This window comes from Gossypium hirsutum, chromosome A06, assembly GCF_007990345.1.
Source record: "Gossypium hirsutum isolate 1008001.06 chromosome A06, Gossypium_hirsutum_v2.1, whole genome shotgun sequence".
In the NCBI taxonomy this organism is placed as follows: domain Eukaryota; kingdom Viridiplantae; phylum Streptophyta; class Magnoliopsida; order Malvales; family Malvaceae; genus Gossypium; species Gossypium hirsutum.
In genome coordinates this window covers 40530937-40543526 of record NC_053429.1, presented here as the reverse complement: position 1 = coordinate 40543526, position 12590 = coordinate 40530937, and the positions used below count along the sequence as shown (strand labels likewise).

At 39.0% G+C, this 12590-nt stretch overlaps 2 non-coding genes across 2 annotated transcripts; one reads left to right on the top strand and one right to left on the bottom strand.

The window, feature by feature from the left end:
* Window positions 1-371: 371 nt before the first annotated feature.
* Window positions 372-478, bottom strand: LOC121231190 (small nucleolar RNA R71). Its single transcript, XR_005929257.1, has one exon. It is a non-coding gene; the product is annotated as a small nucleolar RNA R71 (small nucleolar RNA).
* Window positions 479-10030: 9552 nt separating this feature from the next.
* LOC121231203 (small nucleolar RNA R71) lies at window positions 10031-10137 on the top strand. The gene has a single exon (XR_005929269.1). It is a non-coding gene; the product is annotated as a small nucleolar RNA R71 (small nucleolar RNA).
* Window positions 10138-12590: the final 2453 nt, after the last annotated feature.

The window sequence follows — 12590 nt, the reverse complement described above, 5'->3', positions numbered from 1 at the left end:
TCTCCACGCACTATATATGACTATGATAAACCTTCTTTAACAAGAACTGAATCTATATAGTTAGACCTGCTATTGCTGCAAATAATTTCGAACTGAAACCTAACACAATTCAAATGATACAGCAATTTGTTCAGTTTGATGGTTTGCAGGATGAGGATCCCAACACTCACTTGGCGAATTTTCTAGAGTTTTGCGACACTTTCAAAATTAATGGCATTTCTGATGATGCCATTCACCTTCGGTTGTTCCCTTTGTCACTGAGAAACAAAGCTAAACAGTGGTTGAATTCGTTACCACGAGGGTCCATCACTACTTGGGAATAAATGACCGAAAAGTTTCTACTAAAATATTTTTCGCCGGCTAAAACTGCTAAGTTACGTAATGATATTTCTTCTTTTGTGCAGATGGACTTAGAAACACTTTACGATGCATGGGAGAGATACAAGGATCTATTGCGAGGGTGCCTTCACCATGGGTTACCTCTATGGCTGCAAGTTCAAACATTTTACAATGGGGTGAATCCTTCAACAAGACAGATGATTGACTCAGCTGCTGGAGGAACCATCAACAACAAACCACCTGAAGAAGCTTATGAATTCATTGAAGAAATGTCATTGAATAATTATCAGTGGCAAGTCATGAGGACTAAGCCAACAAAAACAGCCAACGTTTATAACGTTGACTCAGTTACTATGCCGTCAAATCAGGTAGAACTTCTCAATAAAAAGATTGATGGTTTACTTGTTTCTACGCAGGTACATCCAGTAATGAGCTGTGACTCAAGTGAAGGAGGTGTGCATACAGAATATCAATCCTTCAATCCTACAACCAAAGAGGAACAAGTCAACTATATGGGTAACAATAACTTTAGAACTCAAAATAACCCATACAGTAATACTTATAATGCAGGTTGGAGGAACCACCCAAATTTCTCCTGGGGTGGTCAAGGGAATCAAAAGCCACAAAATCCTCAGGGTTTTCAACAGCCACCGTATCAACAAGAGAAGAAACCGAACCTTGAAGAGATGCTCTCTAAATTCACCTCGGTATCAGAAACCCATTTCCAAAATACTGAGACAGCACTTAAAAATCAACAAGCATCGATCCAAGGACTCGAAACTCAGATAGGCCAGCTATCCAAACTAATCTCTGAACGACCACAAGGTAGCTTACCAAGTAATACTGAACCTAACCCAAGGGAACACCTCAACTCAATTAGTACTCAAGATAAGGAAGGATTCATTGCGCCTGAGCCAGAATTGATGCAAGAAACTGTGGTGAGCAAAGGTAAAAGTGAGGTAAGTCATAAAAAAACGGTGAATGAAGAATATAAACCTCGTGTCCCATATCCTAACGCGACAAGGAAAGACTGCTCAGACGAACAATTCGGTAAATTTCTTAAACTTTTTAAAAATTACATATTAACTTACCGTTTATTGAAGCTCTTTCGCAGATGCCGAATGCAATGAAATTTTTAAAAGAGCTTTTTGTAAATAAGCAAAAGTTGGACAAAGCGTCGCATGTGGAGCTAAACGCAGTCTGCTCAACTATTCTACAGAATAAGCTACCTCACAAATTGAAAGATCCAAGGGAGCATTCAATTGGCAGATAAAACTATAAGATTTCCTAGGGGTATTATTAAAGATGTACTAGTGAAAGTAGATAAGTTCATATTTCCCATTGATTTCATTGTTCTAGACATAAAGAAGGATAATAACACCCCTTTGATTTTAGGGAGGCCCTTTTTAGCAACTGTTAAAACAATTATTGATGTTGGCACAGGTGAGCTTACACTTCGTGTGGGAGACGAAACGATCACCCTTCAAGCTCATACTTCTGGCATCACATCGAACAGTGAAGGTAATGGTCCGCACCAGTCTACTAAAACTGACAATATGACACAACCTACTTTGCAAAAATTGAGTTCCAAAGAAGTTCACGAGCCATGTTCCAGCAATGATAGAGGACACACTCATGAAGAATGAAGGTTACGGATAGAGGAGCTAGACGAATGGCGAGCACATAAACTAACAACACATGACAAACCTAAACTATGCCAAAATGAGCCCGATACCTCTCTAAATCAACTTAAGGTTGGTGATAAAGTCTTACTAGATGTCGTAGATCCCCACGTTGTCACTACCACACCGGATGAGGAAATCCCTCTTACGATACTGAGTATTTTTCCATTCAGTACAGTGGAGGTGAGTCATCCCAAGTTCGGCTCTTTTAAGGTAAACAACACCCGATTAAAACCTTATTTTGTCAGGACTGATAACAGGAACGAGGAGTACGAACTCCTTGAACCACCATGATTTTTCAACCGGAGAGGTAAGTCGACCTTAGACTATAAATAAGCGTTTCTCGGGAGGCAACCCAAGCACTAACATATTTTGATTTCTTTATTTTTTAATTTCTAACACTTTAAATCATTAACTTTACCTTTGAATTGCAAAGTTTTTCAGCACACACGGCTAGGCACACGAGCGTGCCTAAAGCCGTGGCCAAACAGGGGAAGAGACACGACCGTGCGATATGGCCATGTGGAAGCAGGATATGATTTCCCCAAAACACGGGATGCGATAAATCCCCATGGCCGTGTGTCATGGCCGTGGGTGAACTTGATAGGTGAACACGGGTGTGGGAATAGAAAAAGATGGACGTGCCAGGGGCAAGCTCGATTCTATTTCTTCGACACAGGCATGAGACACGCCCGTGCCGTTAAGCCATGGACAACAATACACGGGCATGGTACCCTAACACACGGGCGTGGGAGAAGCGAACAAATCTAGGCACGACCGTACGACATGGCCGTGTGCTACACACGCCCAAGACACACGGGCGTTGGATAGTAGCCGGGTACAACCTAAATCACAAAATTTGAAAAACACGGGGTCACCTTCAGAGTACACGAGCGTGGCCCTAGGCCGTGTAGCCCTTCCCTATATAAGAAAACCACTGTTCATCTTCTTCCCCCTTTCAAAACCCTAGCCAAAATCTCCCCTTCTCCACTGCCTAATCCCTATTCCGACCGCCATTCCCCAGATTCTCATTTCCCCAACCCTGAAACCATCCTAAAATCCACTCCCCCTGCATTAATTCTCACTTTCCCATCTCTTTTCCCTCCATTTTACCTCCACACGGCTGTACCCCCGCACCACACGCCCGTGCGCCACCCTACATCAGCTTTTGGTTCACTTTCTCACCCTTGTTTTTCCAATCTTTGTCACTATATTGGTATTCTTTATGCCTTACGTATATATTGTTACTGTTACCAATTTGTTCTGAATAATTTAGGAATTTGCTTTAGTATTTTTTATATTTGAACTGTTAAAGCTACTAAATAGCATATACTATTTTTAGGATTCTTGCTTAACTGCTGATGCATCTTTGATTCCAGTAAATGTTTCTGAATAGTCATATAAAATTTTCACCTCTCGCTTGATATCGTTAAATGTTAACACATCTTGGAACTACTGTCATAAGATTATATCAATGCTCATACATTTTCAGATACATTATGTCATCATCGAGAGGTAAGAAGGCCGCGTTCTCATCCTCAAAAAGATGTAGGGGATCGGGTTCTTCCTCGGTACGTGCTACAGCCAAAGTTCGGCACTCGTTCATTGAGTTTCCGCAAGCTTCACAGGAGGAGCTATTTCAGATACTACGCGCGCGACCCCTCACTACAGGTCGTTGCATCGATTGGGCTGCCGTGGAGCAAGTCCAGCTAGCTGATGCCATCCGCGCCCTCCTATCCACAGACCCATGAGAACGGTTCTTCTTTATTACTGAACCCACTTATTCAGAGCTAACTTTAGAATTATGCTCTACTTTTCATTTATAGGTGGTGATGACGAACAATGACGACCCTAGAACCATTCAATTTCGATTAGGCAGTCTAGTTCTCGTGATGAGTGTCGCAGAGTTTGGAGTCGCTCTGGGACTTTACACCGATGAGTTTATGGAGGAGGAAGACATGAATGCACTACCACGCAATATCCCCATTTCTCTCTCCTTGTGCTGGAAGGCTTTGGCACCACTCTCTTCCACCTACAATCTCAGCCGCTCGAAGGCCTCAGCTCTCGCCCCTTCCCTACGCTATCTCCATGCCATATTGGCACACACCTTGACCGAAAGGAGAGAGAGCATCAGCGTCGTCAACACTCACGATGCCTACTATTTTTGGTGCATGGTGAATGCACACGTGACTGACTTGGCATACTTCATCGCTTTCGCCATTCGCCATCAGACCGAGCAGCATCGGAAGGGAGTAATCTCTATCGGCCCCTACATGACACGCCTCGCCAGACACTTCGACCTCCTCAACACCGTGGCCCAGTCATCACCGCTTACACTGATAGGTCAGATGTCCCTACAGGGCATCACGACTATGTTACATATGAGGATGATCGAGCGCCAATGTGGGATTGATCCTCCTCAGTACCGTCTCACTCATGTCATTAACGAGGAGGATCTTGAAGATGTTCCTGATGATGTCCCCCCACAGCACAAAGAGCCTTCTACCACGCAACCTAGGGAGTGACCAGCTCATGCGGCTACTTCATTGGCACACCTTTCCGACCGACTTGCTCACTTCAAGCAGTATTGCACTACACAGTTCGAGATGATTCACGAGCAAGATCGGCGACGTGATAGACAGATGGACGACATGCAAGCCATGATACAACAGCTGTGTTAGCACTTTCACATCACCGCTCTAGCGCCACCACCTTAGGGCCCCACTGACGAGGATCATTGAATCCTATCTTTTTATTTTTATTTTTATTTTTATTTTCATTTCAATTTTATTATTTTCTTTTGAAAGACATATCTATATTAGTAAATTTTACTTTCTTCATTTTTTTGGTATTTCTAACAAGTAATCCCACTACACTCTCTTCCACACCCACTCTAAATAAAGCTCTTCATGATTCTACAGACTTCTAAGCAAAGCTGCTAGGAATATCTTACGGAATAAGGAAACAAATAGGGAACAATACCTCATGAGTGCCATGTTTAATGACCCAATTTCTTCATCTAGCAACGAACAGTGACATCTACCACTTTCCCCAAGCACTCGAGCCTCAGAATCAAGCTCCGCATCCAAAAACCAGGGAGTTTCACCTCTTTCCCTCTTATGATTTTCTTTATTTTGAATATTCTATCTTTGTACATTGAGGGCAATGTACATCTTAAGTGTGGGGGGGTGAAGATGAACATGTTGCCTAACTTTTTGCATTATTCTAAAATCCCTGAATTTGGTCTTGTGCTTAAGTGATTTTCTCATAATATTGATCGAATAAATTTTGATTGATCTATAATTATTGTTGATATGTCATGAATTAGATCATCGAAATTATGTATGATTACTTGATTATAGGACATTAGAGAATCGACCATGATAAATTGATATTTTGAGAACTAAAATTTTTAGATTATTTTCCTAAATTGAGGTATTATCTTGAAATCTTAAGTATACAGGAATGACATCACAAACCCAAATTTTTGGTGAGATTTTTAAGCCTTTTGAGCATATAGCTTTCTTTCTTGCTCACTTCTTTTGTAGTTTGAGCATGCCAACATTGAATTGTTATTCTAGAACTTGCTTCAATTATACATGTTGAGATCACACGTATGATTTGATATACTGAGATGATAAAGGCACTTAGGATTTAACCCACTTACTCTATAAAAAGCCGTCCCACATAATTAAACCCTTAGTGAACCCCCTTGAGCCTACTAATCGTTTTTATTGAGTAACCCTCATCATTAACCCATTAACCGATTATTGTTGAAATCCTCTTACTTAATTTACTTTTTTTTATTGAGATTAAATTTAATATTGTTACCTCACTATGTTCACCATTTTTTGTTACTGAATCATGAAGTATGATTTCTATATTGTATTAACTTAATTTGTTCTTAAAAAAACTGAGTATTATTATTGTAATCCTCAGCAAGCTAAAGTTGTCATGAAAAAAAAAAGAGCTCATGTAATACAGTTCTAGATATTTGTTTGTGATTCAGTAATTAAGTTTTTGATAGTGGGGTAATATATTGAAATTATCTCAATTCTAACCTTTTTCTTTTCAACTTGTATCCATACTCGTAACCTAAACCCCATTACAACCATGCAAAGACTTTTTGATTTGTGTATCATATCATTTACAAGTGGTGGAGATTTGATTTTCATGCAAGCCTATGGTAATAACTTCTCATGTTAGACAATCGAGTGCTTAATCTTGAACCTTAAACACTTTGAGTGATTTGAGTAAATCTTTAGCGAGGATGTCATCTCTTGTATATTTAGGACTAAAGTTAATTACTTAAAGAAAGGAGATTACCTATGATTTTATTATCAAAGTATTCGATTTAGATTGTTTGAGGCTTTTAATGCGCCTATAGTTGAATTCTCACTGTATGATTTTTCGTGGAATAATTTGTAACATTATCAGTAATGATTATGTGATTGAAAGGAATGAAATCTAGCAGTAAATGAGAGTTTTTCTTGAGGACAAGCAAATGCTTAAGTGTGGGGGTATTTGATAAACACCAAATTATACATATTTTTACCCCAAATACTTAGCATAATTATGGATGTTTATTACTAGATTTGTGGATTTTGGTGCTCATAATCTGTTTATTTCATGTTATGTACTCAGGAGAGCACCACGAGTCAAAAGGAGGCAAAAACGAGCCAAAAAAGGAAAAAATAGACCAAATCAAGAAGATGACACGGCCTAAGCCTTGCCACACGGGTAGCTCACATACCCGTGTCTTTCGAGGATGTCGACCAAGGCTTTCACGATTCACACGACCTGGTCATTGACCCACACGGCCGTGTGCAATTTAACGGATCAAACGGTCTGGCAATCACATCACACGATCGTGGCACACGAAAATGTCCCTTTTTCAAGAAGTTTTATTTTACACGAAAAAGGATACTTAGGGAGGAAGAAACCCAATCCAAAGCCGATATAAACACCCTAAGTACGACTTAGAAGGGGGCCTCCCTCCAGAACCTTTTTGGAGTACAAAACCACACGCCGAGAATTACATGGAGGAAGCCAGACGATCCATCCCAAAAGTTGGAGCTAATCCAAGACTGAATATCTCTCTCAGAATTCCTTCAGGGGTTTTAGAGTTTTCTTTATGTTTTGTTATTTTCATAGTTTTGAGATGTACTCTTATTTAATTATGAACTAAACCCCTTAGATACCTAAGGAGGTTGAAACCTATGATGGATCTTGTTATTATTATCTGAACTATATGATAAATATTTGATTTGTTCCTAATTATGTGTTCTTAATGCTTGAGTTAATATTCCGGGTATTGATTCATGATTTGATGTGCTTATGAAGAGGAGCAAAAGTCTCTGTCTAAGAGTATATTTGGCATAATTAAGCGGATTTGATCGAACGCCTAGAGATATCATTACGAGATTTTGCCGGATTAGGGTGAAACCTAGTATGGGAGTCCATAGATCGATTTACTGCTTCCCTAGGGGTTTTAATTAAGAAAGAGATTTCAACTGAGGGTTAGACATTATTAGTCTCGAAAGAGATAATAATATAGGTTAGGGAGTCTCACGAATCAAGTCAAGTGAATAAATCGTCTGGTTCAGAGTCAGATAACAAGTGAAATCTAGGTGGATTCCTCCTTGGGTGTCGTCTTTATCAATTACTTTTCTTCAAGTCTTTTTCCAAATTTTCTCTTTTCTTTAGTTTAATTAGTTAATTAGTTTAGTTAATTATTTTAATAAACAACCCCTCTTTATTTCTAGGTTAAATAATAAAAAGATAGTTATTACTAGTACTTTTGGTTCCCTTGGGTACGATATCTCGGTCTTGACATTTTATTATAGCCCGTGTTGGGAAAATCCTTTCCCTGTTTTCACACGGCCTTAAGCACGCTCGTGTGCTTGGCCGTGTCACTGTGGAAACACCTATATTCAAGATTTATATTAGTAAGTTAGGAGTTAAATACTAAATTTTAAAGAAATTAATATTTTTAGTGCTTGGGTTGCCTCTCGAGAAGCACTTATTTATAGTCTAAACTCGACTTACCTCTCTGTTGTATGATCATAGTGGTTCGAAGAGTTTATACTCCTCATTCCTGTTGTCAATCTCATCAAAATAAGGTTTTAATAGGTGTTGTTTACCTTAAAAGTGCCGAACTTGGGATGACTCACTTGCACCTCCACCGTAAGAGGGATTTCCTTATTCAGTGTGGTAGTGACAATGTGGGGATCTGCAGCATCTAATAAGACCTTATCACCAACTTTAAGTTGATTTTGAGAGGTATCGAGGTTGTTTTGGCGTAGTTTCAGTTTGTCGGGTGTCCTTGGTTTGTGCGTTCGTTCATCGAGTTCCTCGATTTGTAGTCTTCGATCTTCATGAACAAGTCCTTTACTTGAGAATGACTCGTGTACTTCCTTCAGACTTATCTCCAGCAAAGTGGGTTGTATCATATGGCTAGTTTTAGTAGAATGATTTAAATGATCACTTTCAATTCCTAATGTGTTGCCAGAATTGCGAGCTTGAAGGGTGATTGTTTCATCTCCCACTCGGAGTGTAAGTTCACCTGTGCCAACATCAATGATGGTTTTAGCAGTTGCTAAAAAGGGCCTTCCTTGAATTAAGGGAATGTTGCTATCCTCTTCTATGTCTAGAACAATAAAGTCAATGGGAAATATAAATTTATCGATTTTAACTAGCATATCTTCTATAATACCTTTAGGGAATCTTATAGTTTTATCTGCTAATTAAATTCTCATCCTAGTCTGTTTGGGTTTCCCAAGATGAAGTTGCTTAAACATTTTGTAAGGCATGACGTTGATACTAGCCCTAGATCAGCCAATGCATAATTAATATCTAAACTACCAATTAAACAAGGAATAGTAAAGCTCCCTGGGTCTTTTAATTTGTTGGGTAGTTTATTTTGGAGAATGGCCGAGCAAAATGTGTTTAGTTCCACATGCGACACCTCGTCCAACTTTCACTTATTTCCTAAAAGCTCATTTAAAATTTTCATTGCGTTTGGCATCTGTGATAGAGCTTCAATAAACAGTAAGTTAATATGTAATTTTTTTAAGAGTTTAAGGAATTTACCGAATTGTTCATCTGAGCGGTCTTTCCTTGTCGCGTTGGGGTATGGCACACGATGTTTATATTCGGTAGTCACTGGTTTGTTTTAATTAGATTCTACCTCACCTTGACCTTTGCTTACTACAGTTTCTTGCCTCGGTTTTGGTCCAGGCTCAACGACTCCTTTGTTATCTTGAATATTAATTGCGATGGGTTGCTCCCTTGGGTTGGGTTCAGTATTACTTGGCAAGCTACCTTGTGGTCGTTTGGAGATTAGTTTGGAAAGCTGGCCTATCTGAGTCTCAAGCCCTTGGATCGACACTTGTTGATTCTTAAGTGCTATCATGGTGTTCTGAAGACGGGTTTCTGACGCTGATATGAACTTTGAGAGCATCTCTTCAAGATTTGGCTTTTTTTCCTGTTGGTAGAGTGGTTGTTGGTAGCCTGGAGGATGTTGTGGTCTTTGATTTCCTTGACCTCCCCACGAGAAATTGAGGTGGTTCCTTCAACCTGCATTATAAGTGTTACTATATGGATTGTTTTGAGGTCGAGGATTCTTACCCATGTAATTTAATTGCTCGTTATCCATGTTGTGGCCATAAGGTTGGTATTCCGAATGGTTTGTTCCACCGCTACTTGCTTCACACTGCATTACTGGGTAAACCTGCGAAGAATTAAGAAAACCATCAATCTTTTTTTTTCAGAGTTCTACCTTATTAGAGAGCATGGTGACCGAATTGATGTTATAAACGCTAGCTGTTTTCATTGGCTTTGTCCTCATGACTTGCCGCTGATAGTTATTCAGTGACATCTCCTCTATAAACTCATAGGCATCTTTTGGTGTTTTATTGTTGATGGTTCCGCTAGCAGCTGCATCAACCATTTACCGAGTCGAAAGATTCAGACCATTGTGGAATGTTTGTACTTGGAGCCAAAGCGGTAACCCATGGTAAGGGCACCTTCTCAGAAGGTCCTTGTATCTCTCCCATGCATCGTAGAGTGTTTCTAAATCCATCTTCACAAAAGAAGAGATATCATTACGTAATTTAGCAGTTTTAGCCGGCGAAAAATATTTTAGTAAAAATTTTTCGGTCATTTGTTCCCAAGTAGTAATTGATCCTCGTGGTAACGAGTTCAACCACTATTTAGCTTTGTTCCTCAATAAAAAGGGAAATAACCAAAGACGAATGGCATCATCAGAAATGCCATTGATTTTCAATGTATCGTAAAATTCTAAAAAGTTTGCTAAGTAAGCGTTGGGATGTTCATCCTGCAAACCATCAAACTGAACAAATTGCTGTATCATCTTAATAGTGTTAGGTTTTAATTCAAAAGTATTTGCAGTTACAGCAGGTCTAACTATGCTAGATTCAGTTCCTGTTAAAGAAGGTTTAGCATAATCATACATAGTGCGTGGAGCAGGATTTTGATTAACCGCAATTGCAGGAGGTAGTTGATTGCCTTGGTTTTCATCCATCTCTTTGGTTGGGGGTTGAGTATCGTCTTCTTGCTCGTTCTCTATGTATCTTAAGCTTCACCTTATTTCTCTTTGGTTCTACGAACTGTGCGATCGTTTGTTCGTCAAAAACTCGTGGCCCTGACGGGTTTCTTCTAGTCATAAACTATGAAAACCTGCCAAGAGAAAGAAAGAGTAGGTTAATAAAAAATAATAATTAAATTAAATTAAATTGCAAGAAAAATTAATGGCTAAAGTAATAAAAATTGAGTGTTCCTAATATCTTAGTTCCCTAGAAACGGTGCCAAAAACTTGATCTCGATATTTCATGATAGGTTTTAAATATTGATAATTACTCGTTCTTGAACTAACTATTATCGCGATGTAGGCAAGTGTACCTATCGAACAGTAGAATAGTTTTAGCAAAACCAGATTGTCAAACCCAAAGGAACTAAAAGTACTAGTAATGACTGTCTTTTTATTACCTAGCCTACGAATAAAGAGGTTTTGTTTTAATTAACTAATTATATAAACTAAGAACGCACAGAGAAAAGAATTGGGGAATTGCTTTTGGAAAAATCGATTGACTTAAGACAATACCTAAGGAAAAATCCACCTAGACTTGTTATTCTGGCTCCGACTCGGACGATTTATTCATTCAACTTGTTCCGCAGAGATCCCTAAGTTATGTTATTATCCCTATTCAAGACTAATAATTTCTAATCCTTAGATTGAATAACCGAGACTTTTCTCTAATTAACACTCAAGGGTTGCATTAACTCGATCTATAGATCCCCTTATTAGGTTTCACCCTAATCCAGAAAAATCTTGTCACCCTATGTCTAGGCGCGCAATCAACTCTGCTTAATTAGAATAAATGTACTCTTAGCCAGGGTCTATTCCTCCTCTGAATAAGAGCTTATCTTGAATCAATATCCTGGGATATCAAAACAAGAATTACGAACACATAATTAAGAACAAGTTAAATATTTATCATACAATTCAGAAAATAATAACAAGATTCGTCTTAGGTTTCATTCCCCTTAGGTATTTAGGAGATTTAGTTCATAACTAAATAAGAAAACATCTCAGAATAATAAAGAATACAAAACATAAAGAAAACCCAAAACTCCTGAAGGGGAATTGAGGAGAGATCTTCAGTCTTGATGATGAATCTGACTTTTGAGAAGAATCAATTGGCTTCCTTGGAGTAATTCCTTACCCCTTATTCTCCATCTCCTTTTCTTCCTCCTCTAGGTGTATTTATAGGCTTTGGAATGCCTAAAAGCCCTCAAAATTAGCCTTTTCTGAATTGGACTCAACTTGGACTCAATAGGGACACGCCTGTGGCACACGTCCATGTTCGATTACTTCAGGCCATGTTCGAGCCTGCCAAATTGACACGGCTATGTGGTCTGCCCGTGTGAGGAAGTCCAGGCTGTGTTAAGTGTGTACTTTGGCCTATTTTTTCTGTTTTTAGCCCGTTTCTCATTCCTTTCGCTCTCTTATGCTCTCCTAAGTATAAAATATGAAATTGAAGCATTAGGAGCATCGAATTCACCAATTCTAATGGAAAATCATGCATAAAATGCGTTAAATATGGAGTAAAAATATGTATAAATTCACAAGCATTGCGGTAAACGACATCCCGACAATTGTAGATTAAATGATCGAGCTTGTTTTAAATGTGAATCATTAGATCATTTCATTTGTGATTGTCTCGAGTTGGTTGAGCAAGAGATAGTATAGAATACTAGGCTGAGTAACACGGCAGCTCGAGTTAGACCACCCAGAAATATGGGTAATGTGAGTGGTAGTTAGAGAATGACTAAAGACACGGCTGTGAGATCTGAAGCCTGAGCACCTGCCAGAGCTTATGCTATTCGCACTCGCAAAGAAGCTTCATCTCCAGTTGTTTTTACCGGTACTTTCACTCTCTATGGTACTACTATAGTTGCATTGATAGATCCAGGATCGACTCATTCTTATGTATGTAAAACTTTAGTATATAGTAAGACTTTGCCTGTAGAGTCTACTGATTTTGT